Raw genomic sequence first — 24,896 nt, forward strand, 5'->3', positions numbered from 1 at the left:
TCCATAACGCAGCACGCGTTAAAATAGAACCAGCACTGTACCCACTCATAGTGTCCCACAACCTAATAATAGAAAAACCGTAAGGTGATATCACAAAGAGTGCCACTATGCCTAAAGAGCATAATCTCAATGAAAGTTATCCTGTATTTCTGGGTCTACACTAATATGAAGGGCATCAGGGAATATTATAGTCTACAGTATAGAAATGTACATATCACCAAAGGCCATATAAAAAGAGCATTTTATTATAATGTATGACATCAAGAGGAAATATGAATGGCAGAGTAGCTTAAACATTTGAAAAGATATTTATTTATATCATATTGGTCCAGAATTCCATCTCCACAGAGTTTACAAGATCCCAACATGTATAAACAATCTAAAAAAAAAAAGAGAACATTTTTATTATAAGATAAAGCCAAAAAAATCATAAAAACATCATAACATATCAGTACGATTGTTAGGTACAAGCACTTAAATTTAAAACCAAACCTACAGCAATAGGGTAGAAACAAGTATTTCAATGTAGAGCTAGAAGAGAGAGACAATTTTGAATTCCCGATTCAAGCCTTTTGGCTCCAAACAATCAAGCTCATAGATCCAGCGAAGCTCCAGCCTTTTCAACATGGCTTCCCTATCACCTCCCCTACGTAACTCAGGGATCCTGTCAATAATTCTAATTGAGAGACTTAATTGAGAGACATTGTGTCCATGTTTATCAAAATGTTGTGGAATGGGTAAATCCAACTTTTATTGACGTATAGTATATTTATGTTCGCAAAGCCTGTTCCTGCATTCTTGAGTGGTTTCATGTACATAAAGCAACCCACAGGGGCAATGTAAGAGGTAGCTGACAAAATCAGATCTACATGTAAAGTATTGTTTTATTGAATAGCGTTTGCCAGTATGAGGGTGTACAAACTATTCCCCTTCTGCATGCTGTTGCAATTGCAGCAGCCCAGACAGGGGAAGCATCCTGTCTTACCATGTCCAGAAACCCTCTGGCCCAAGGAATCAGTCTTGACCAAACGGTCTTTTAAATTTTTAGATCTTCTAAACGACATTAAGGGCGGAGAGTTAAACTCTAGAATATCAGGAAATGTTTGTGGAAAAATAGACCAGTTTTTTTTAACAATGTTACCCAACCTTTTACTAACATTAGAAAAGGTAGAGACAAGCTGGATCCTAGGCCTTTTTTCAATTTTATTCCTCCCACTTAAGACATCATTCCTAGAATGCTTCATAACCTTCTCTCTACGGCGATTCACCAAATTACTGGGGTAACCCCTCTCTAGAAACCGATTACACATCTCATCAAGACGAACATCGACAATATCATCCTCCGCAACAATTCGCCTAACCCTCAACAGCTGGCTAAGTGCTAACGTCAGATTTCAATTTCTTTTTCACTTCCGTCCTGCGAACAAAAACATTAAGTCTGATGCCCTGTCCCGGTCATTCAAAACCGATGTCTCTGAAGAAAGTCCTCAACATATAAATTGGCCCTTCCAGGATTATTTCTGTAAACCGTGTACAAGTCAAGGACATTCCTCCTGGAAAAAAATATTTGTTTGTCCAGTTAACAGGAAAATAATTATTCGCTAGGGACATAATTTCAAACTGGCTGGGCACTCTGGTGTCCGCAGGACTCGGGACTTTATTGCTCATCACTACTGGTGGCCCACGTTGTTTTGGACTATGTTTCCTACTGTACTAACTGTGCCCTAAATAAATCTACCCATTCCAAACCTGCTGGTTTGCTGCAGCCTCTGCCTGATGCCTGAGGCAGCGCATCGCTATGGACTTTATTACAGACCTACCTCCTCCTTCTGCTGGATGTACTACTGTCTGGGTAGTAGTGGACCGTTTCTCCAAAATGGCACATTTTGTTCCTTTAACCAGCCTTCCCTTAGCTCCTCGCATGGCAAATCTGTTCATCCAGCACATTTTTAGTCTACACGGACTACCCCTCCATATCGTGTCTGACCAGGGTGTACAGTTCACGTCCAAATTCTGGAGAGCCCTGTGTAAGCTGCTAGATGTGAAGCAGAATTTCTCTTCTGCCTATCCATAGTCTAAGGTATCATCCACAGTCTAATGGTCAAGGGTAAAGGACCAATCAAATATTAGAAAATTATCTTCCGTCATTTTGTTTCGCTTCAACATGACAACTGGGTACAGCTTCTGCCTTGGGCGTAATTTTCTATCAATAATTATACTAGTCAGTCTACTGCTTCTTCTCCATTCCTCATCATCTACAGTCAGCATCCATGAGTTCCTCTTCCTGTGCCAGCTGTGACTCAACTACCTGCAGACAATTTTTCCTTTGGGTGTTTCCTTCACATCTGCCAGCAAACCAAGTCCGTGATTCTTCTGACAGTTGATAGCATGAAAAAGTCTGCCGATAAGAAAAGAAGAGTTCCTCCATAGTTTTCTCCAGGAATCAAGGTCTGGTTCTCTTCTAAAAACATTAGTCTTAAGATCACGTCTCACAAGTTATCTCCCAAGTTCCTCAGCCCCTTTGAGGTCTTGCAACAAATAAACCCTGTGTCCTATAAGCTTGCTACCTCCTACTTTCAGGATTCCCAACTCGTTCCATGTGTCCATCCTAAAGCCTGTGGTTCTGAACCGCTAAAGTAAATCTCCTGGTTCTACAACTGCTCCCAACCTTCTGACGTCTTTGAGGTGAAGGAGATCCTGCACTATTAGAGGGTAGGAGCAAAGACGTTTTATCTGGTGGAGGACTGGGAGGGGTTTGGTCCTGAGGAGAGGTCTTGGGAGCCAGAAGAGAACATTGATGCCCCAGCTCTCATCAAGAAGTTCCTCTCACACTCTAAACCTAAGAAGAGGGGGCGTAAGGAGGGATACTGTTGTGCCCGCGGTTGCTGACTGCTGGCACGTCCTACTTACCTCAGGAAGCCGCAACCACAGGACACTTTCTTTGTGCCAGCGTCTCCTTCCCTGGAGATGCCAGCACACATGGCTGCAGCTCACCGTTGCTTCCTGTAGGGTGCGCACGCTCGTTCGGGCCTTAGAGGGCCAGCGCATGCACCAATGTATTGTTTCCTAACTGTTACAAAAGAATATTGTTCCCATCCAGACACTCTGTCTTATGACCACATAAAATATACCTGGTAAATAGATATGGTATATACAGAGATTATTCAGTGGTGTTTACCCATTGAGGTGGCTGGCAGTATGCTCAGAAGCCATTTGGTCATAGATTCTTATCTACTGCCTTATTAGCATTACAATGGACCTCAGTACAGGAAGGAGCCATTGTAAACTGGATGTAGAGATAGCTGAGCATACTGGGATTAGATTTACCTGTACTGTACAGATGTACATTGGAAGGTATATGGGTGGTCTTAAGGCGGAGTCAATGGAATGGGTGGATTAAACTCAGGGATAGGAACATATAGGCCATGTGAAGTTCTGGGTCTCTCGCTCTCTCTTTTCCTGCCAGCCCTGGATGATCAGCACTTAACATCAAGAGCAAGCTAAGTTATATCATATGTGTGCTTTCTGCGTATGTATATGAGTAGAAGTATAATAACATTACAGCAGACTTTATATATGTGTACATATAGATATTCTAGGAATCTTATGTGGATTATAGATCAGTAAATTATATATATGCTGTTTATGTATGAGTCTCTATATGTACATGTACTAATTGCCGGGCACTGTATGTGGCTTTGGTTATAGTTGTAGTACCAGGAGACCGTATTGGGTTAGAACCTGGATTTATATTTTATATTGTGACAGGACCAGGGGAAAAGTAGTGGATGGAGTGTACATCTCACCCAGGTTCCTGTCATATACATTTTAAAACAGCCGGGGAATCGAGCTAGAAGGAAAATGTGTTTGCCTTGCTCAAGGGTTTTCTGGAAAACCTGTGTAAAAGGGCCTGGCTGTTGGAATAGGGAGAGTTGGGAGGGTTCCTATTCCACCAGCCACTTCAGGTATAGCCTTGTGGCTAATTACCTGCATAGGTGAGGTGTGCTTTAAACAGAGGCAGAGTTCAGTCTCTCTCTCTCTCTCTCTCTCTCTCTCTCTCTGCTCCTGGGAAAGCTGGAGGTGCGTAAAGCAACTGTGGTATTGTGTTTGGGAGCTGAGCTCTAGGCTCAGCTCATTGTAGTTGGGAACTGCATGTTTAGTTAGTGGCTAGACGGCCTAGGATTTACTTTATGTATTCATTTGTTTTCTGTTACGGCTTTTTTTACCTAATAAAACTGGCTGAGGCCAGTAGTACCACACTGTGACTGGACTGTAGTCTGACCAGCTGATCCAAGCAAATGTCCAGCTACAACAGGCTAATGCACTGCAGCAAAAGACTAATACTAACCAGCAGGAAACAAATCGTTTGCTTCTAGAGTCTACACAAGCCGCCTTCAGAGAGCAGCACGTGATTAATAAAAATCTGGTGGAGCAGATAAAGGTGCTGGCTGAAAAACCTCAAGTTCAGGCAGAAGCTGCAAGTGCTGGAAGGAGAGTGCAAGCCTCACTCAAGAAAATGACACCAGAGGATGATGTGGAAGCGTTCCTCTCTATTTTTGAAAGGGCTGCAGAGAGAGAGGGACTTTTAGCAGATCGGTGGGCGGATGCAGTTGCTTCGTTTCTCACTGGAGAGCCCCAAAAAGCCTACTTCGACTTGAGTGAGCAGGAGGCCAAGCAATACCCAAAGTTGAAAGCTGAAATTCTGTCTCGCTTGGGAGTGACACCTGCGGTTAGAGCCCAGCGGGTACACACCTGGACTTTCCACCTGGATAAACCAGCAAGATCCCAGATGTACGACCTAATCCACCTGGCTAAAAAGTGGCTGCAGCCAGATGTCATCACTGCTGGACAGGTCATCGAAAGAGTGGTCCTGGACATATTTTTCAGAGCCCTGCCCATCAGGATACAATGCTGTGTCGGCCAAACGGAGCCCAAAGATGCGGATCAGCTAGTCGCCATCGTGGAGAGATACCTGAACACGGAGGACTATCTCCAGGATTTCTCGGTTACTCGGCATACCCCAAGGAACCAGAAGAACTGGGTAAGACTGTTCCTAATCTCAAGGGGACAAAGGAAGCCCGTAAAGGAGGACCTGCGTCAGAGGTGTTAGCCAGGCCCGTAAGCCCAGTTAGCCCTAAAAGGTCTATGAATGTAAAAAACATTGTGTGCTGGTGTTGTCAAGGGCTGGACCATATGGCTGCCAATTGTCCCATAGTGGATGAGGCTATGGAGTGTGGTAGTGGGCGGAGACCATCGCTGTTTGCTAGACCCGCCTACTCTGCCTTGTTCTCTCCAAACACAGAGCGACAAGCCTGCCAGTTGATGATAGAGGGACACTCTGTGGAGGCTCTGATGGACTCTGGTAGTCCGCTTGTCCATGCCAGTTTGGTGGACACCCGAAAACGGCAAAACAGGCGGATGGGAGTGGTCTGCATACATGGAGATACAAAAGATTATCCCACTGCTGTGGTGTCTTTTGAAACTCCATGTGGATATGTAACCCATGAAGTAGGGGTTGTAAAAACATTAATGTATAATATAATTGTGGGATGTGACTTTCCTTTGTTTTGGCAAATGTGGGAAAGGATTGAAAAATGTTTGACCATTATATATGTGAATGTGGTTGACCCTGTCCCAGTGGGAGAGCCTGACAATGGGCAAGCAGTAGGGGTGACCCTGGGTGAAACGGAGAGTTCTCTCTTAGAGGTTTTTTTCAGGAGATGTTGAGGAAGACCCTGCTGAAATCGGTCTCCCTGACTTTCCAGTCTCCAGAGATAACTTTGGCACTGCTCAACTCAGAGACCCTACATTAACCCATGCCAGGGAAAATGTAAAAGTAATAAATAGGGTACGCCAAGACCCCGGGGCTGAGAAAATATTTCCCCATTTTGCCATGCAAAGGGACCTACTATATAGAGTCAGTGAAGTGGGGGGCCAAGTGGTAGAACAATTGGTAGTGCCTAAGACTCATCGCCAAAATGTGTTAGATCTAGCTCACTCACATGTGCTAGGGGGACATCTGGCCTATGACAAAACAAAAGACCGTATCTTGCAAAGATTTTATTGGTCAGGGGTACATGAAGAGGTAAAAAGATATTGTGAATCCTGCCCACAGTGTCAATTACACAACCCTGTAGCAAATTTTAGGAGCCCTCTCGTGCCTCTACCGATTATTGAAACCCCCTTTGAGAGGATTGCAATGGATCTGGTAGGACCTCTGGTGAAGTCTGCCCGGGGACACCAGCATATTCTGGTGATCCTTGATTACGCTACCCGCTATCCAGAGGCTCTCCCACTAAGGAAGGTGTCCCCTAAGATCATTGCCAAAGAGTTGTTCTCTATGTTTACCCGGACAGGGATTCCCAAAGAGATACTCACAGACCAAGGGACACCCTTCATGTCAAAAGTTACAAAAGAGTTATGTAAACTGTTGAAAATCACACACTTGCGCACCTCAGTCTACCATCCCCAAACAGACGGGTTGGTGGAGAGGTTCAATAAAACCTTAAAGGGGATGCTTAGAAAAGTGGTGGCCCAGGATGGAAAGGACTGGGATTGTCTTTTACCTTACCTTATGTTTGCTGTCCGAGAGGTACACCAAGCTTCCCCTTTCGAGTTGGTTTATGGCAGACACCCCCGTGGTCTGTTAGATATTGCCAAAGAGACTTGGGAGCATGAACCTACCCCATGCAAATCTGTGATTGAACACACTGCGCAGATGCTGGACTGAATCGAAAAAGTAATGCCCCTGGTAAGGGTACACTTACAGCAGGCCCAGGAGAGTCAGTCCCGGGTTTTTAATAGGGCCACTAAGATAAGGAGTTTCAGCCCTGGGGACAGGGTCTGGATACTAGTCCCCACCGTGGAAAGTAAATTCCTGGCTAAATGGCAAGGGCCTTATGCAATTGTAGAGAAGGTGGGAGAGGTAAATTATCGGGTGCATCAACCAGGTAAATGCAAACCCTACCAAATTTATCATGTTAATTTAATTAAATCATGGAAGGACCAGGAAGTGTTGGTGGCTACCAACAGTACGGATAAAGTGATTCAGGTCTCTGGGATACCAGAGGTAAAAATTCGTAAAAAAGTTTGTACAGAGCAACAGAGATGTATTTTCTGAGCTACCCGGTCAAACCAAAGTAATTAAAGAGGCTCTGTCACCAGATTTTGCAACCCCTATCTGCTATTGCAGCAGATAGGCGCTGCAATGTAGATTACAGTAACGTTTTTATTTTAAAAAAACGAGCATTTTTGGCCAAGTTATGACCATTTTTGTAGTTATGCAAATGAGGCTTGCAAAAGTCCAAGTGGGTGTGTTTAAAAGTAAAAGTCCAAGTGGGTGTGTATTATGTGCGTACATCGGGGCGTTTTTAATACTTTCACTAGCTGGGCGCTCTGATGAGAAGTAACATCCTCTTCTCTTCAGAACGCCCAGCTTGTGACAGTGCAGATCTGTGACGTCACTCACAGGTCCTGCATCGTGACGGCCACATCGGCACCAGAGGCTACAGTTGATTCTGCAGCAGCATCAGCGTTTGCAGGTAAGTCGATCTTACCTACAAACGCTGATGCTGCTGCAGAATCAACTGTAGCCTCTGCTGCCGATGTGGCCGTCACGATGCAGGACCTGTGAGTGACGTCACAGATCTGCACTGTCACAAGCTGGGCGTTCTGAAGAGAAGAGAATGTTACTTCTCTTCACAGCGCCCAGCTAGTGAAAGTATTAAAAACGCCCCGATGTACGCACCTAATACACGCCCACTTGGACTTTTACTTTTAAACACACCCACTTGGACTTTTGCAAGCCTCATTTGCATAATTACAAAAATGGTCATAACTTGGCCAAAAATGCTCGTTTTTTAAAAATAAAAACGTTACTGTAATCTACATTGCAGCGCCTATCTGCTGCAATAGCAGATAGGGGTTGCAAAATCTGGTGACAGAGCCTCTTTAAGCATGATATAATAACCGAACCAGGCGTCAGGGTAAACCAAAAGCCTTACAGGGTGCCCGAGGCTAGACGTAAAGCAATAGCTGAAGAAGTGCAAATGATGCTAAAATTGGGAGTGATAGAGGAGTCACATAGTGATTGGTCCAATCCGATAGTCTTAATCCCAAAACCTGACGGCATCTTACGCTTTTGTAATGACTTCCGGAAGCTGAATGCTGAATCCAAATTTGATGCTTATCCAATGCCACGGGTGGATGAGCTAATGGATAGGCTGTGTAATGCAAGGTATTTCACAACCTTAGACCTTACCAAAGGCTAGTGGCAAGTGCCATTGACCGATTCGGCCAAAGAAAAAATAGCGTTTAGCACCTCTGAGGGACACTTTCACTATGTGGTCCTTCCCTTTGGTCTGCATGGGGCTCTGGCCACCTTCCAGCGATTGATGGACAGAATTCTAAGGCCACATCACAAATATGCCGCTGCCTATCTGGACGATGTTATCATACATAGCCCAGATTGGGAGAGTCATCTACCCAGAGTTCAAGCAGTCTTGAACTCTATTAGAGAAGCCGGTTTGACAGCAAACCCCAAAAAATATGCCGCTTGACAGGAAGAGGCGAAATACCTGGGGTACACAATTGGGCGAGGTATTATCAAGCCTCAAATAAATAAGGTTGAGGACATTCAGAACTGGCCCAGGCCGATAAACAAAAAACAGATGAGGGCCTTCTTGGGCTTAACAGGTTATTACCGGCGGTTTATTGAAAATTTTGCAACTATTGCTGCACCTTTAACTGACCTCACAAAGGGTATAGATTCTGTTATGGTCAAATTGACCACTGAAGATGAGCAGGCTTTGCAGAGCTTAAAGCATGCTCTATGTGCCCACCCGGTGTTAATAACACCAGAGCTCAGGAAAGAGTTTGTGGTGCAAACGGATGCCTCTGATGTAGGAGTAGGGGCTGTATTGTCACAACTGAGGGGAGGAGAAGAACATCCGGTGGTTTACCTGAGTAGAAAACGAAATGAGCATGAGAAAAACGACGCCATTGTAGAAAAGGAGTGCTTGGCGATAAAATGGGCCTTAGAAGCTCTCAGGTATTATCTGATAGGGAGAACATTCAGACTGGTCACTGACCATGCCCCCCTCAAATGGATGTGCCAAAATCGGGAGAAAAATTAGACGCGTGACCCGATTGTTCATGTCGTTACAAAACTTCAGTTTTGTAGTCCAGCATAGACCAGGACGTCAACAGGAAAACGCAGATGCCCTGTCCAGGGTCTATTGCTTGGAGGCACAGATTGTTCCACCCCCGAGGTCGAAACAGGGGGGGAGGATATGTGACAGGTCCAGGGGAAAAGTAGTAGATGGAGTGTACATCTCACTCAGGTTCCTGTCATATACATTTTAAAACAGCCAGGGAATCGAGCTAGAAGGAAAATGTGTTTTCCTTGCTCAAGGGTTTTCTGGAAAACCTATGTAAAAGGGCCTGGCTGTTGGAATAGGGAGAGTTTGGAGGGTTCCTATTCCACCAGCCACTTAAGGTATTGCCTTGTGGCCAATTACCTGCACAGCTGAGGTGTGCTTTAAACAGAGGCAGAGTTTAGTCTCTTTCTCTCTCTCTGCTCCTGGGAAAGCTGGATGTGAGTAAAGCAACTGTGGTGTTGTGTTTGGGAGCTGAGCTCTAGGCTCAGCTCTTTGCAGTTAGGAACTGCATGTTTAGTTAGTGGCCAGACGGCCTAGGATTTACTTTATGTATTCATTTGTTTTCTGCTACGGCTTTTTTACCTAATAAAACTGTCTGAGGCCAGTAGTACCACATTGTGACTGGACTGTAGTCTGTTCTTACTGTGCCAAAAGTGCCTGTCTACCCCAGGAGACAGCGATCCGGAGGGCTGCCCCCTTACAATATACATAGACATTACTAGTCACATGTACAAAGTGCCCTGGGAAGGTAGGAAAAGGAGGCAGCTGTGTGTGGTTATGCTGTCTATGTAATTGTCACGAAGGGTCTGTGCACCCACTGGGCCGTACCGCCTTGGCGGTAAGACAGCAGGCCAACAGGGTGCAGGTCAATGTCTATAGTTCGTATAGGTACCTGTAGCAGCTCGGACAGCAGCAGGGGAGGCTCGGCAGCAGGTAGACGTCAGGCGAGGTGAAGCATGTCAGACGTGGGATACAGCACGACACGACTTTGGCACAGCACAGTGCTCGACCAGGATAGTATGGAATGCAGGGGACAGGAACAGGTATATGAACAGGAAAACACCAGGAGGCCATCATATAGACAAACTTAGGAAACATCAACAACGCTCAGGCTAGAAGCAGGGGATTGGAGTCCTCTTGTAGTCCAGGGTTCTCACGGGTTCAAGTTTATTAGAAGTCCGGTGCACGCGCTGCCCCTTTAAGAGCGGGCACGAGCGTGCGTGCGCCCTGCGGGATCCGGCGGAGGTGAGCGGACGCGAGCGCTGGTGTCTCCTGAGGAGGCTGGGGCCAGCGCTTGCCAACTCGTGGCGAGGAGATTGGAGCTGACGGCCCGCAGCCACGGACATTACATTAATGTACTGTACCTTGATGTAAGGTATATTGCTTTGTCATTTCTATGTTATGAGTAAAGTATTTTTATATATTTAAGTATCTGGGAGGGTTTTATGTGACTCCGGTGGTGTGTGAAGGACTGGAGTGTGTGCATATTGTGAACAATACAAAGTAAGCGGACTATATAGGAAACAGTGGTAACCAACTAGGAACGGAGTAAAGTGAGATGATACAGATAGTCAAAGCCTCCTTTAACAATAACCAATCCCTATGCATCTTGGGTTATATAAAGTACTCTGCCCTCCTCCTATTTGCCTGACCGTTGTTGTGTCTGCCCATGTTCATTATTGCAAATGGTCCCTTAGTCGTATCCTGTGTTCCTGTGCCCTGTATCCCGTAATTGTGTTTGTTCTAGTGCGAGGTCTAGTGTTGGAGTAGAGTGCCATCTGTGCCAAGTATCATATGTGCCAAGTGTCATCTGTGCCAAGTATCTGCTACGCGACATGTCTGCCATGACGAGTGTCTGCCAAATCTTCTATCCAGGTACTCTTGTCCTAAAGACTATAATTGACTGTGGTTTGGCAAGCTACTACTCCGCTATGGTGGAGCGGCCTAGTGGGACCACATACCCTATAGCCAGGGCTGCCATCAGGAATTTCTGGGCCCCATACTGCCAATGAGTCTGGGCCCCCACCCCCCTCGTTATTAGGAGGGGGGGTGAAATGTAAAGGGGGGTGTCGGAGGGCAAAGGGGAGAGACTAAGTGCCAGGGCTTGGAGAACTGAAGGTAGCAGTGGTAGCCAGGGGGGAGACGCAACCTCACAGGGGCTCTGTGGAGTGACAGGGAAGAGACAAGAGACAGCGGCTCTGTGGGGGGCAAGAAGAGAAAGTGAGTGAGTGTGTGTGTGTGTGTGTGTGTGTGTGTGTGTGTGTGTGTGTGTGTGTGTGTGTGTGTGTGTGTAGAATCTGTCAGGGTGTAGGAGGGAAATATAAACAAAAATCATTGCACTGAAACCCTAAACACAGCAGAGTCACTCACCAAAATGTAGTCCCTAAGATCTCCCACCGCCACGGGCATGCCTGGATGATGCTTTTGCATTCTCTTCACACGCTGCACACACGTTATCTGTGTAAAAACCACACAACAAAATTAATTCAGACACCAAACCAGAAAAAAATTCAGATCCTAGACCAGACCTGTTAGGTAATTCAGACACCTTTCCACCAGAACCCTACCTGTGGCCAGAGTTTAGCATTTAGACTTTTATCTACAGGGGAGTGTGTGTGGCGCTATCTGCAGGGGGCAGTGTGTGGAGCTATTTACAGGGGGGCTGTGTGTGGAGCTATTTACAGGGGGGTGTGTGGCACTATCTACAGGGGGGTGTGTGGCACTATCTGCAGGGGGGTGTGTGTGGCACTATCTACAGGGGGGTGTGGGGCACTATCTACAGGGGGGGTGTGTGGCACTATCTACGTGTGGCGCCATCTACAGGGGGTGTGGAGCGCTATTTACAGGGGTTGTGTGTGGCACTATCTACAGGGGGTGTGTGTGGCGCTATCTACAGGGGGCAGTGTGTGGAGCTATTTACAGGGGGGCTGTGTGTGGAGCTATCTACAGGGAGCAGTGTGTGGAGCTATTTACAGGGGGGCTATGTGTGGAGCTATTTACAGGGGGGGTGTGGCACTATCTACAGGGGGGTGTGTGGCACTATCTGCAGGGGGGGTGTGGCACTATCTACAGGGGGGTGTGGGGCACTATCTACAGGGGGGGTGTGGCACTATCTACAGGGGGGGGTGTGGCGCTATCTACAGGGGGCAGTGTGTGGAGCTATTTACAGGGGGGCTGTGTGTGGAGTTATTTACAGGGGGTTGTGTGTGGAGCTATCTACAGGGGGGTGTGTGGCACTATATACAGGGGGGGTGTGGCACTATTTACAGGGGGGTGTGTGGCACTATCTACAGGGGAGTGTGGGGCACTATCTACAGGGGGGGTGTGTGCCACTATCTACAGGGGGGGGTGTGGCGCTATCTACAGGGGGTGTGGAGCGCTATTTACAGGGGTTGTGTGTGGCACTATCTACAGGGGGGTGTGTGTGGCGCTATATACAGGGGGCAGTGTGTGGAGCTATTTACAGGGGGGCTGTGTGTGGAGCTATTTACAGGGGGTTGTGTGTGTAGCTATCTACAGGGGGGTGTGTGGCACTATCTACAGGGGGGGTGTGTCACTATCTACAGGGGGGTGTGTGTGGCACTATCTACAGGGGAGTGTGGGGCACTATCTACAGGGGGGTGTGTGGCACTATCTACAGGGGGGGTGTGTGGCGCTATCTACAGGGGGTGTGGAGCGCTATTTACAGGGGTTGTGTGTGGCGCTATCTACAGGGGGCTGTGTGTGGCGCTATCTACAGGAGGCTGTTTGTGGCGCTATCTACAGGGGAGGTGTGTGGCACTATCTACAGGGGGTGTGTGGCACTATCTACAGGGGTGTGTGGCGCTATGTACAGGCGGGTGTGTGTGGCGCTATGTACAGGGCTGTGTGTGGCGTACGTTAAATGTATATGTCATTAACTCTCATGACCCATTTCAAGACATATATACGTTAAACGGATGCCATAATAGCCTATAGGTGAGGGATGCCACTGTTAGGGTATGTGCAGACGTAGTGACCAAAAACGTCTGAAAATCCAGAGCTGTTTTCAAGGGAAAACAGACCCTGCTTGTCAGACGTTTTTTGACCAACTCGCATTTTTCGCGGCGTTTTTCGCGCCGTTTTCGCGGCGTTTTTACATCCTGCACTTGTCCTGCACTTCTTTTGACGAGGCTGTATTTTTACGCGTCGTCGTTTGACAGCTGTCAAACGACGACGCGTAAATAACAGGTCGTCTGCACAGTACGTCGGCAAACCCATTCAAATGAATGGGCAGATGTTTGCCGACGTATTGTAGCCCTATTTTCAGACGTAAAACGAGGCATAATACGCCTCGTTTACGTCTGAAAATAGGTCGTGTGAACCCAGCCTTAGGGGGAGTTCACACAGTTTTTTGGCACGTTTTTTTACGCGGAAACCGCGTCAAAAAACCGCCTAAAATGCCTCCCATTGATTTCAATGGGAGGCGGAGGCGTTTTTTATTCCAGCGAGCGGAAAAACCGGCTCACGGGAAAAATAAGGGACATGCCCTATCTTTGGGCATTTACGCCTCTGACCTCCCATTGATATCAATGGGAGGCAGATAAAGCGTATTTCGTGGTGTTTTATGCCCGCGGCGCTGAATGGCCGCGGGCGAAAAACGCTTCGAAAATCGGGGTGCAGGCAGAGGAAAATCTGCCTTAAAATTCCAAACTAAATTTTGAGGCAGATTTTTCTCCTGCAAAAAACTCAGTGTGAACCCAGCCTTAGGCATCTGTCATAGGCATCCGTCACCCATCGACAGATCAATGTAACATATACATGTCATGAAAAGCTATTTTAAATCCTATGACGGAGGCCTGTGACGTATGCTATATAGTGGTATACGTCACCCATAGTCTCCCATGCTCAAAAACATATACCACGCATTGTACATTTCTTGAGGGATTCCGTTGTATGGAATAGCGTATACCAGCCTGACTTAGGCCAAAAGGACACTTTTTTTTTTACCTCTGTCGGGCTAGTGGAGACCTATGAACACTTTACTATGTAATTTGGGAAAACTCAACTAAACGTAAGGCTAATATTGATCATATCATGTCAAAATCTATCAATTACAATATATGTAAAGGGATAAAAGGGGTCTTTGAAAGAAAAAAAACAAAATTAACATATTTTGAATTATGTTAAAGAGCACCTGTCACTAAAATAATCCTTTTCTATGTCTTTGGAGAAATCACTGTAGAATCATATGATAAATATCTCCTGTACTAAGTAACTGTGATTTCCTTCCAGTAACTTACACCACAGCTGTCCTGAATTTTATCTATGTATCTTAACAAAATGGCTCATAATGAACATTTATAAGGGGGTTCCACCCATGTTCAGACCTCTTTTTAACCCCTTAAGGACGCAGCCTTGTTTTGGCTCAGAGCCCATTTTTCAAATCTGACATATTTCACTTTATGTGGTAATAACGTCGGAATGCTTAAACCTATCCAAGCGATTCTGAGATTGTTTTCTCATGACACATTGGGCTTTATGTTAGTGGTCAAATTTGGACGATATATTCAGTGTTTATTGGTGAAAAATTGCAACATTTTGAGAAAATGTATAAAAAAAATTGAATTTTTCCGAATTTAAATGCATCTGCTTGTAAAACAGACGGTTATACCACCCAAAATAGTTACTAGTTCCCATTTCCCATATATCTATTTTAGATTGGCATAGTTTTTTGAACATTCTTTTATTTTTCTTTGACGTTACAAGGCTTAAAACATAAACAGCAATTTCTCATATTTTTAAGAAAATTTCAAAAGCCTTTTTTTTAAGGTATCTGTTCAGTTCCGAAGAGGCTTTGAGGGGCCTATGTATTACAAACCCCCATAAAACACCCCATTTTGAAAACTAGACCCCTCAAAGTATTCAAAACAGCATTTAGAAAGTTTATTTAACCCATCAGGCATTTCATAGAAATTAAAGCAAGGTAGAGGTGAAATTTGCAAATTTAATTTTTCTTGCTGAATTTCAATTGTATTCAATTTTTTTTCTGTAACACGGAAGGTTTTACAAGAGAAATACTACTAAATATGTATTATCCAGATTCTGCAGTTTTTAGAAATGTCCCACATGTGTCTCTAGTGCGCTCGTGGACTAAAACACAAGCCCCAGAAGCAAAGAAGCACCTAGTGCATTTTGAGGCCACTTTATCATTACAAATATATTTTAGGTAGCATGCCAGGTTTGAAGAGGTGTTGAGGTGCCAAAACAGTAGGAATCCCATGAAAGTGACCCCATTTCGGAAACTACACCCCTCAAGGAATTAATTTATAGTTGTTGTTACCATTTCGACCCAACAGTTTTTACACAGCACGTATTTGAATTGGGCTGTGAAATTAAAAAAATGAAATTTTTTCCAATAAGATGTCATTTTTGATAAAAATTTCTTATTTTTACAGGGAACAAAATACCCCATTTTGTTTCCTAATTTCTCCTGAATGCAGCAATACCCCATTTGTGGTGATAAACTGCCGTTTGGGCCCATGAGAGGGCTCAGAAGGAAAGGAGCGCTATTTGTTCTTTGGAGTCCAGATTTTGCTGGATTGGTTTTCGGGTGCCATGTCGCATTTGCAGAGTCCCAGAGGTATCAAAGCAATGGAAACCCACAAGAAGTGAAACTACACCCCTCATGGAATTCATTTAATGGTGTTGTGACCATTTTGACCCCATAGTTTTTTCACATAACTTATTTGAATTGGGCTGGGAATTCTAACAAAATTAATTTCTTCCAATAATATGTCGTTTTGGCTGAAAATTTCTTATTTTCACAAGAAATAAAATTCCCACCTTTGGGCCCATGGGGGGGGCTCAGAAGGAAAAGACCACCATTTGGCCTACTGGGGATTTTCTGGTGCGAAGTCATGTATGCAGAAGCCCCTGAGGTACCAGTACAGTTGAAACTCCCAAGAAGTGACCCCATTTTAAAAACTACACCCCTTAAGGCATTCATCAAGAGGTGTAGTGAGCATTTTTACCGGAGACATACACCCCATAAACTGTAATGTGTGTTCTCACTTGTATGGTAATACCCTCAATGTGGATGTTATCAGCTGCCTGGGCACATGGCAGGGCTCAGAAGGGAAAGATGAGGGGGATAAGATGTGCGTAGTGCATCAGGGTAAGTAAAACTGGGGTAGATTAAAAATCAAGATATGTATGATACGTTTTGAAGCACTCTTTCATACTGAGCCTTAGTTTTTCGTAACACGTGTCACATCAATATATTGTGTCCTCCCTTATCCCCCTCTTATAGCAGACTTTGTACCTCTTTTGACTTTTTCCTTTCTTGCCAGTTTGGGGAAGTTCTCCTGGAAAGTGTTGCCCTGGTACGATGCGTGTGGCCTCACTTCCAGAAGTACTGGGTGCCCCCCCCCCTTCTTGGTCCCTAAAAATTAGTTTCTTGATAACCACCTCTTGAAATTCTAGGAAAGTTCCTGTCTGGCCTGCACATCGACGTAGCACATACACATTGTACAATGCCATCTGTATGATGTGCACAGCCAGCTTCTTATACCACACCGCATGGCGCTGTAGGGTTTCAGGACTTGATCTGACAAGTCCATCCCTCTCATGTACCTATTGTAGTCCAGGATGCAGTCTGGTTTGGGGGTCTCTGTACTGGTACCTCGTACAGGTACATGGGTACTGGTGTGACATCTCTCTTGTCTTGTACTTGACACACAATATGTTGCTGCTAGAATGTGCCCTGCTCTCACCCCTTCTTGTTTGCCCAAGCAGAGTCTTAGGGAGGCCTCTCAGATTTCTTCTAGCAGTGCCGCATGCCTCAGGACTTCTGGAAGCGAGGCACTTGAAGAGTGAGACGCTGGTATAAAAATGATCCAAGTAGAGGTGGTAACCCTGGTACAGCAGTGGGTGCACCAAATCCCACAACATTTTTGCATTAACTCCCAGTAAGGGGGGCATTCTGGGGGCTGATCACTGGTGTCCTTCCCTTCATATATCCTAAATTTGTAGGTATAACCTGATGCACTCTCGCATAGCTTATACATCTTCACACCATACCTTGCCCTCCTACCCGGCGGGTACTGGCGGAATTGAAGCCTCCCTTTAAAATGTACCAAGGACTCATCAATAGAAATACACATCTCGGTGGTGTATGCTTGGGAAAACCGGGCACTGAAACGGTCTAATAGGCGTCTCGGAGTAGGCAATGCTCATTAGGAGAAGCGAAGTATTGCCTCATTTTTTTTGTTTTTTTAGGTTCCAGTTCAGATCTGAAGTTGCTTTGAGGCGCCTATATATTAGACACCCCCATCAAACACCCCATTTTAGAAACTAGACCCTCAAAGTATTAACAACAGCATTTAGAAAGTTTATGAACTCTTTAGGTGTTTCACAGGAATTTAGAGCAAAGTAGAGGTAAAATTTGCATATTTATTTTTGTCAGAAAATCCTTTTTATACCATTTTTTTCTATAACACAAAAGGTTTTACCAGAGAAACGCAACTTAATACTTATAGCCCAGATTCTGCAGTATTTGAGAAATATCCCACATGTGGCCCTAGTGTGGTAAAGGACTGAAGCACCGGCAGGGGTGAACCTAGCCTGTCTGCCGCCTGAGGCAAACTATAAAAAGGCGCCCCCCCCCCCCAAAATCTATCAGAGTTTTCTCATTCCTAGCTTTACACATCGAACACGCAATATATACATTTTTTAAATAGGAAAGCATTTGATGTTTATTTGTTAGGCCCTGTTCACATGGAGTATTTTGACGAGTTTTTGGGCGCGGAAACCGCTCCGCAAAACTCATCAAATACCGGCCGAAAATGCCTCCCGAGAAAGAAGGGACATGCCCTATCTTCGTGCGTTTACGCCTCTGACCCCCCATTGACATCAATGGGAGGAAGAGAAAGGGTATTTCGCAGAGTTTTTTGCCCGTAGCACTCAATGGCCGCGAGCGAAAAACCGCGGCAAACGACGTGCAGGAAGGACAAAATTTGCCTCGAAATCCCAAACAGAATTTTGAGGCAGAATTTTCCTCCTGCAAAAAACTCAGTGTGAACACAGCCTTAAAGTTCTGTTTGAAGTATGGAAAATATTTAAAGAATTATTCTTACTGCCAATCAGTGCAGTGCAAATAGTACAGTCTGCACTGCCCCATATCTCTCCTCGGCAGCCAGTCTCATTTGTGGCGTCACTCTCTGCAATTACATTCAGGCCAGTCCAGGACGGGTCGCGCTTAGCGCTGTTTTGAAGCGGCACGTCCTGGGCCGGTTTCTTTGCTCTACCTGCTGTATTGTTGTGGCCTGCCTGTGCTGACTTGATGCCAGTGGTGGATTCATATGATCTTTGGCCCTGGGCTGTGCACAAGTTATGGGCCCACATACCACACGTAAGTATAACCTACATGTCAAAGTGCATCACATGCCACGCTGCAGACTGTCTCTTAGGGGGGATTCACACGAGCGTGATTTGGCAGCGTGTAGGCCGCGTGGTTTTCGCGCGGCACGCAATGCCCTATAGAAGTCTATGGGGCAGTACACACAGTCCGTGTATTTTGCTCAGCGTTTGTTCGCTGCGCAAAATACGCGACAGGTTCAATAACTCTGTGTATTTCACGCATCACGCACCCATTGAAGACAATGGGTGCGTGAAAACCAGGCAGGTCGCACGGAAGCACTTCCGTGCGAACAGACTGAAACAGCGCACGAGCTGTCAAAAGGATGAATGGAAACAGAAAAGCACCACGTGCTTTTCTGTTTCCAAGCATCCAAACGGAGTGTCTTTGCGAGGAGCGAACCCCGACAACCGAAGCTAACTTCACCGGGTTCGGCCAAACTCGTTTTGGCCGAACCCGGCAAAAAAAATTCCGGTCCGCGACGTCGGGAGACATTCACTGTGCATGGTGCTGAAAGAGTTAAACTGTTTCAGCACCATGGACAGTGACTTGCGATCCCAAAATACATGAACCTGTAAAAAAACCCGAAGTTCTAACTTACCGATTACTCCTGTCTCCTTCCTGCAGTCCGACCTCCCGGGATGACACTTCAGTTCAAGTGACAGCTCCAGCCAATCACAGGCCAAGCACAGGCTGCAGCCAATCACAGGCTGCAGCGGTCACTTGGACTTCCGCGTCATCCAGGGAGGTGGGGCCCGATGTCAAGAGAGGCGCGTCACCAAGGACGCGTCACCAAGGACGCGTCACCAAGGCAACGGCCGGGAAGTTCTCGGTAAGTAGGAACTTTATCTTTTTTTTTTACAGGTTTTTCGCTGTTGTGTTCGGCATTCACTGTCGAGGGTGATGAAAGATTTAGCTCTTTCAGCACCTTGGACAGTGACGGGCGTTGACAAGCCTCATCTCTATGATGCCGGCTGCGCGAAAATCACGCAGCCGCGCATCAGACACGCATGACACACGCAGCTGTCAAATGGTTTTTGCGCTCGCAAAACGCCGCGTTGTTTGCGCGCGCAAAAACGCAACGTTCGTGTGAATCTGCCCTTAGCCTGATCATCTTCTGCCACATTCACACTTCCTCACAGCCCACACCACAATAATTTACATAGATTGTAAGCCCAACATTACCAATAATACCCCCGTACTGTTACTGAATAATACCCCCGTACTGTTACTGAATAATACCCCCATACTGTTACTGAATAATACCTCCATCCTGTTACTGAATAATACCTCCATACTGTTACTGAATAATACCCCCATACTGTTACTGAATAATACCTCCATACTGTTACTGAATAATACCCCCATACTGTTACTGAATAATACCTCCATACTGTTACTGAATAATACCCTCATACTGTTACTGAATAATACCTCCATACTGTTACGGAATAATACCCCCATACTGTTACTGAATAATACCCCATACTGTTACTGAATAATACCCCCATACTGTTACTGAATAATACCCCCATACTGTTACTGAATAATACCCCCATACTGTTACTGAATAATATCCCATACTGTTACTGAATAATACCTCCATACTGTTACTGAATAATACCCCCATACTGTTACTGAATAATACCCCCATACTGTTACTGAATAATACCTCCATACTGATACTGAATAATAACCCCATACTGTTACTGAATAATACCCCATACTGTTACTGAATAATACCCCCATACTGTTACTGAATAATACCCCCATACTGTTACTGAATAATACCCCCATACTGTTACTGAATAATACCCCGATACAGTTACTGAATAATACCTCCATACTGATACTGAATAATACCCCCATACTGTTACTGAATAATACCTCCATACTGTTACTGAATAATATCCCCATACAGTTACTGAATAATATCCCCATACAGTTACTGAATAATACCGCCACACCATAACCACATAGTGACTGAATAATACCCCCATACTATTACTGAATAATACCGCCACACCATAACCACAGTGACTGAATAATACCCCCATACTGTTACTTAATAATACCTCAACGCCATAACCACATAGTGACTGAATAATACCCCCATACTGTTACTGAATAATACCCCCATACTGTTACTGAATAATACCACCACACCATAACCACATAGTGACTGAATAATACACCCATACTGTTACTGAATAATACCCCCATACTGTTACTGAATAATACCACCACACCATAACCACAGTGACTGAATAATACACCCATACTGTTACTGAATAATACCCCCATACTGTTACTGAATAATACTGCCACACCATAACCACATAGTGACTGAATAATAACACCATACTGTTACTGAATAATATCCCCATACAGTTACTGAATAATATCCCCATACAGTTACTGAATAACACCCCCATACTGTTACTGAATAATACCCCCATACTGTTACTGAATAATACCCCCATACTGTTACTGAATAATACCCCCATACTGTTACTGAATAATACCTCCATACTGTTACTGAATAATACCCTCATACTGTTACTGAATAATACCCCCATACTGTTACTGAATAATACCTCCATACGGTTACTGAATAATACCCCCATACTGTTACTGAATACCCCCATACTGTTACTGAATAATACCCCCATAGTGTTACTGAATAATACTTCCATACGGTTACTGAATAAAACTACCAAACCATGATCACATATTACTACAACATAGTGTCAGAAAAAACCCACCATACTGTTCGTGAATAAATCACACTATATATAGACCAATATTACCACCATATAGTGACCTTATAGAGGTAGATGCCAGTTATACACAAGATATCTGCAGACCATATAAGTGATTACAGTATAGTTATATCGAGTGACTATTGTGGCAAATTTAAGTTTTTAAAATTTTTATACTGCTTTTTTTTGGTAGGTTCCACTGGAGTGTTTGGACTACGTCGTAGATTCATTGGACTACTCCGATGATCTACTTTTAAAAAAAAAATAAAATGGTGAAAGAGGGTTGCAAGGGGGAGTTTAGATTTCAATAAAAGTTTTTCTTATGTCTGTTTTTTTTAATACTTTATTATGGCCTTGGTAATGGCTGTTGTCTGATTGAGAGCATCCATTACTAAGAAGGGGCTTCGTGTTAGCCAGTAAAAAGGCTATCACTAACCCCTATTATTACCCCAGTTCTCACTGCCGCGAGAGGAGTACGATCCAGTACCCGACCATCTGAAGCGACGGTAAGGCAGCAGGGCGGCCACAGGCTGGTTTTACCAGGCTGGGAAGGGATAAAAAAAAACGTGGCCCTTCCCACCCTGGTGATGCTAGGCTGCAGCTGCTGTATTGTATCTGGCTGGTTGTGAAAAATAGCGGGAACCCCACGTCTTCTAAAAAAAAAAAAAATAATAGAAAAAAAATTACGTGAGATCCCCTCCATTTTTCATAACCAGCCAGATACAATAAAGCAGCAGCAGCCTAGCATTACCAGTGTGGGAAGGGCCATGGTTTTTGGCCATTCCGAGCCTGATAGTACCAGCCTGCGGCCACCCTAGTACCCGCCCTTCTCTTCAGACGGTCGGGTGCTGGATCGTACATAGCTCTTCCCAGTACTCCTGGTGGCGGTGGGTACCGGGGTAATAATAGGGGTTAGTGCTAGCCTTATTACTGGCTAACACTAAGCCCCTTCTTAGTAATGGACGCTCTCAATCAGACAGCATCCATTACTAAGGCGGTAATGAAGTATTAAAAAACAGAGACATAAAGAAATTTATTTTATTGACATGACAACTCTTCCACAGAATCCACTTTAACCATTTTATTAAAAAAATTAAAATAAAGCTTAAATCAGCGAAGTAGTCCAACGAATCTACGACGTAGTCCAAATGGTCCAGCGGAACCTGCAAAACAAAAATGAGCAGTATGAAAAATAAAAATAAAGTTACATAGTTACATAGTTACATAGTTTGTACGGTTGAAAAAAGACACATGTCCATCAAGTTCAACCAAGGGATGGGAAAGGGGAAGTGGGATGGGAAAGGGGAAGTAAAAATTTCTACACATAGCAGTTAATATTTTTTTGTTCTAGGAAATTATCTAAGCCTTTTTTAAAGCCATCTACTGTCCCTGCTGCGACCAGCTCCTGCGGTAGACTATTCCATAGATTCACAGTTCTCACAGTAAAGAAGGCTTGTCGCCTCTGCAGGTTGAACCTTTTTTTCTCCAGACGGAGGGAGTGCCCCCTTGTTTTTTGAGGGGGTTTTACATGGAACAGGATTTCACCATATTTTTTGTATGCGCCATTCATATATTTATATAAGTTAATCATGTCCCCCCTTAGTCGTCTTTTCTCAAGGCTAAATAGGTTTAGTTCTTTTAATCTTTCCTCATAACTTAGATTCTCCATGCCCCTTATTCGCTTCGTTGCTCTTCATTGTATTTTTTCCAACTCCAGGGCATCCTTTCTATGAACTGGAGCCCAGAACTGGACTGCATATTCTAGATGAGGCCTCACTAATGCTTTGTAAAGTGGTAATATTACATCCCTGTCCCGCGAGTCCATGCCTCTTTTGATACACGACAATATTTTGCTGGCCTTTGAAGCAGCTGATTGACACTGCATGCTGAAATTTAGTTTATGATTTACAAGTACACCCAGATCCTTCTCAACAATTGACTCCCCCAGTGTAGCTCCCCCTAGGACATATGATGCTTGCAGGTTTTTCGTACCCAGATGCATAACTTTACATTTATCTACATTAAACTTCATTTGCCAAGTGGACGCCCAAACACTTAGTTTGTTTAAATCTGCCTGCAATTCACAAACATCTTCCATAGTCTGAACTATATTGCATAGCTTGGTGTCATCTGCAAAAATAGAAATAGTGCTATTAACCCCTTGAGTACCCAGCTCATTTTGGCCTTGAGGACCAGACCCATTTTTTCAAATCTGACATGTATCACTTTATGTGGTAATAACTCCGGAATGCTTTTACCTATCCAATTGATTCTGAGATTGTTTTCTCGTGACATATTGTACTTTAGTTTAGTGCAAAAATTTGATCGATAAATTCATTGCTTATTTGTGAAAAACACCAACATTTAGCGAAAATATGAAGAAATTATGATTTTTCCCATTTTAAATGTATCTGCTTGTAAAACAGATGATAATACCACACAAAATAGTTACCAATTAACATCTCCCATATGTCTACTTTATGTTTGCATCGTTTTTTGAACATCCTTTTATTTTTCTATGACCTCACAAGGCTTAGAACTTTAGCAGCAATTTCTCATATTTTTAAGAAAATTTCAAAAAGCGATTTTTTCAGGGACGAGTTCAGTTCTGAAGTGGTTTTGAGTGCCCTATATATTAGAAACCCCCATAAAACACCCCATTTTGAAAACTGCACCCCTCAAAGTATCCAAAACAGCATTCAGAAAGTGTTTCAACTCTTTAGGCGTTTTACAGGAATTGAAGGAAAGTAGAGCTGAAATTTTCAAATTTCATTTTTTTTTACAAAATTCATATGTAATACATTTTCTTCTGTACCACAGAAGGTTTTACCTGAGAAACGCAACTCAATATTTATTGCCCAGATTCTGCAGTTTTTTTTTTTCATTATCAAGATTTTTATTTTGTAGCAACAACATTACAGCGTATATACATTACACAGCTTTGGCAGAAAAATTTGTATCAAGTATAAAGTACAGATTATGACAGTATATAAACATTAAAAAGATGCATAAACCCAAATAGGCGGTAACCTCCCACCCATCTAAAGAGCAAATGAATTAAAGTACAGTAGAATTAACTGTACCCCATACACAATAATATAACACCATATCCAAGAGGACCAGGCCTCTATAAAGTAAACATTGGTACATATAAGTGCCACAGAAAAAATATAACACCAACACAAGACACCAGACAACAAAGGGAAACACACCTAGCGCATAAAGAAAAAGATCACATAATTTGCTAAGAACCTACCATCAAGCCATAGAGGTAGATCAGTCCCACCCCGGAATCCAGACCATACTGCCCAAGTTTGGACAAAGAGTACAGACTTGCCCCTGTCTGCTGACAGTAATTCCTCCATTCTCATTATCCCGTTCACCTCTGTTACCCATTCCGTCAAAGAGGGAACCGTATGAGATTTCCAATGCCTAGGTATCACCGTTCTCGCCGCAGTCAGAAAATGTCGAAAGATACCCCTTTTGAGGTGTGTGAGAGATCCAGGAACCATGGAGAGTAACCCAATAGAGGCCGAGGTCGGAACTTCAATGTGCAAGAGTTTCTTGCCCAGATCAAAAATCTTCCCCCAAAAGGTACGT

At 44.2% G+C, this 24,896-nt stretch overlaps 1 long non-coding RNA gene across 1 annotated transcript; it reads right to left on the minus strand.

The window, feature by feature from the left end:
* Positions 1–268: 268 nt before the first annotated feature.
* Positions 269–24,896, minus strand: LOC142657266 (uncharacterized). Its single transcript, XR_012849865.1, has 3 exons — positions 24,553–24,896; positions 11,529–11,615; positions 269–379 (listed from the first exon to the last, which is right to left on the minus strand). It is a non-coding gene; the product is annotated as an uncharacterized LOC142657266 (long non-coding RNA).

Source organism: Rhinoderma darwinii, chromosome 7 (assembly GCF_050947455.1).
Source record: "Rhinoderma darwinii isolate aRhiDar2 chromosome 7, aRhiDar2.hap1, whole genome shotgun sequence".
Taxonomy (NCBI): domain Eukaryota; kingdom Metazoa; phylum Chordata; class Amphibia; order Anura; family Rhinodermatidae; genus Rhinoderma; species Rhinoderma darwinii.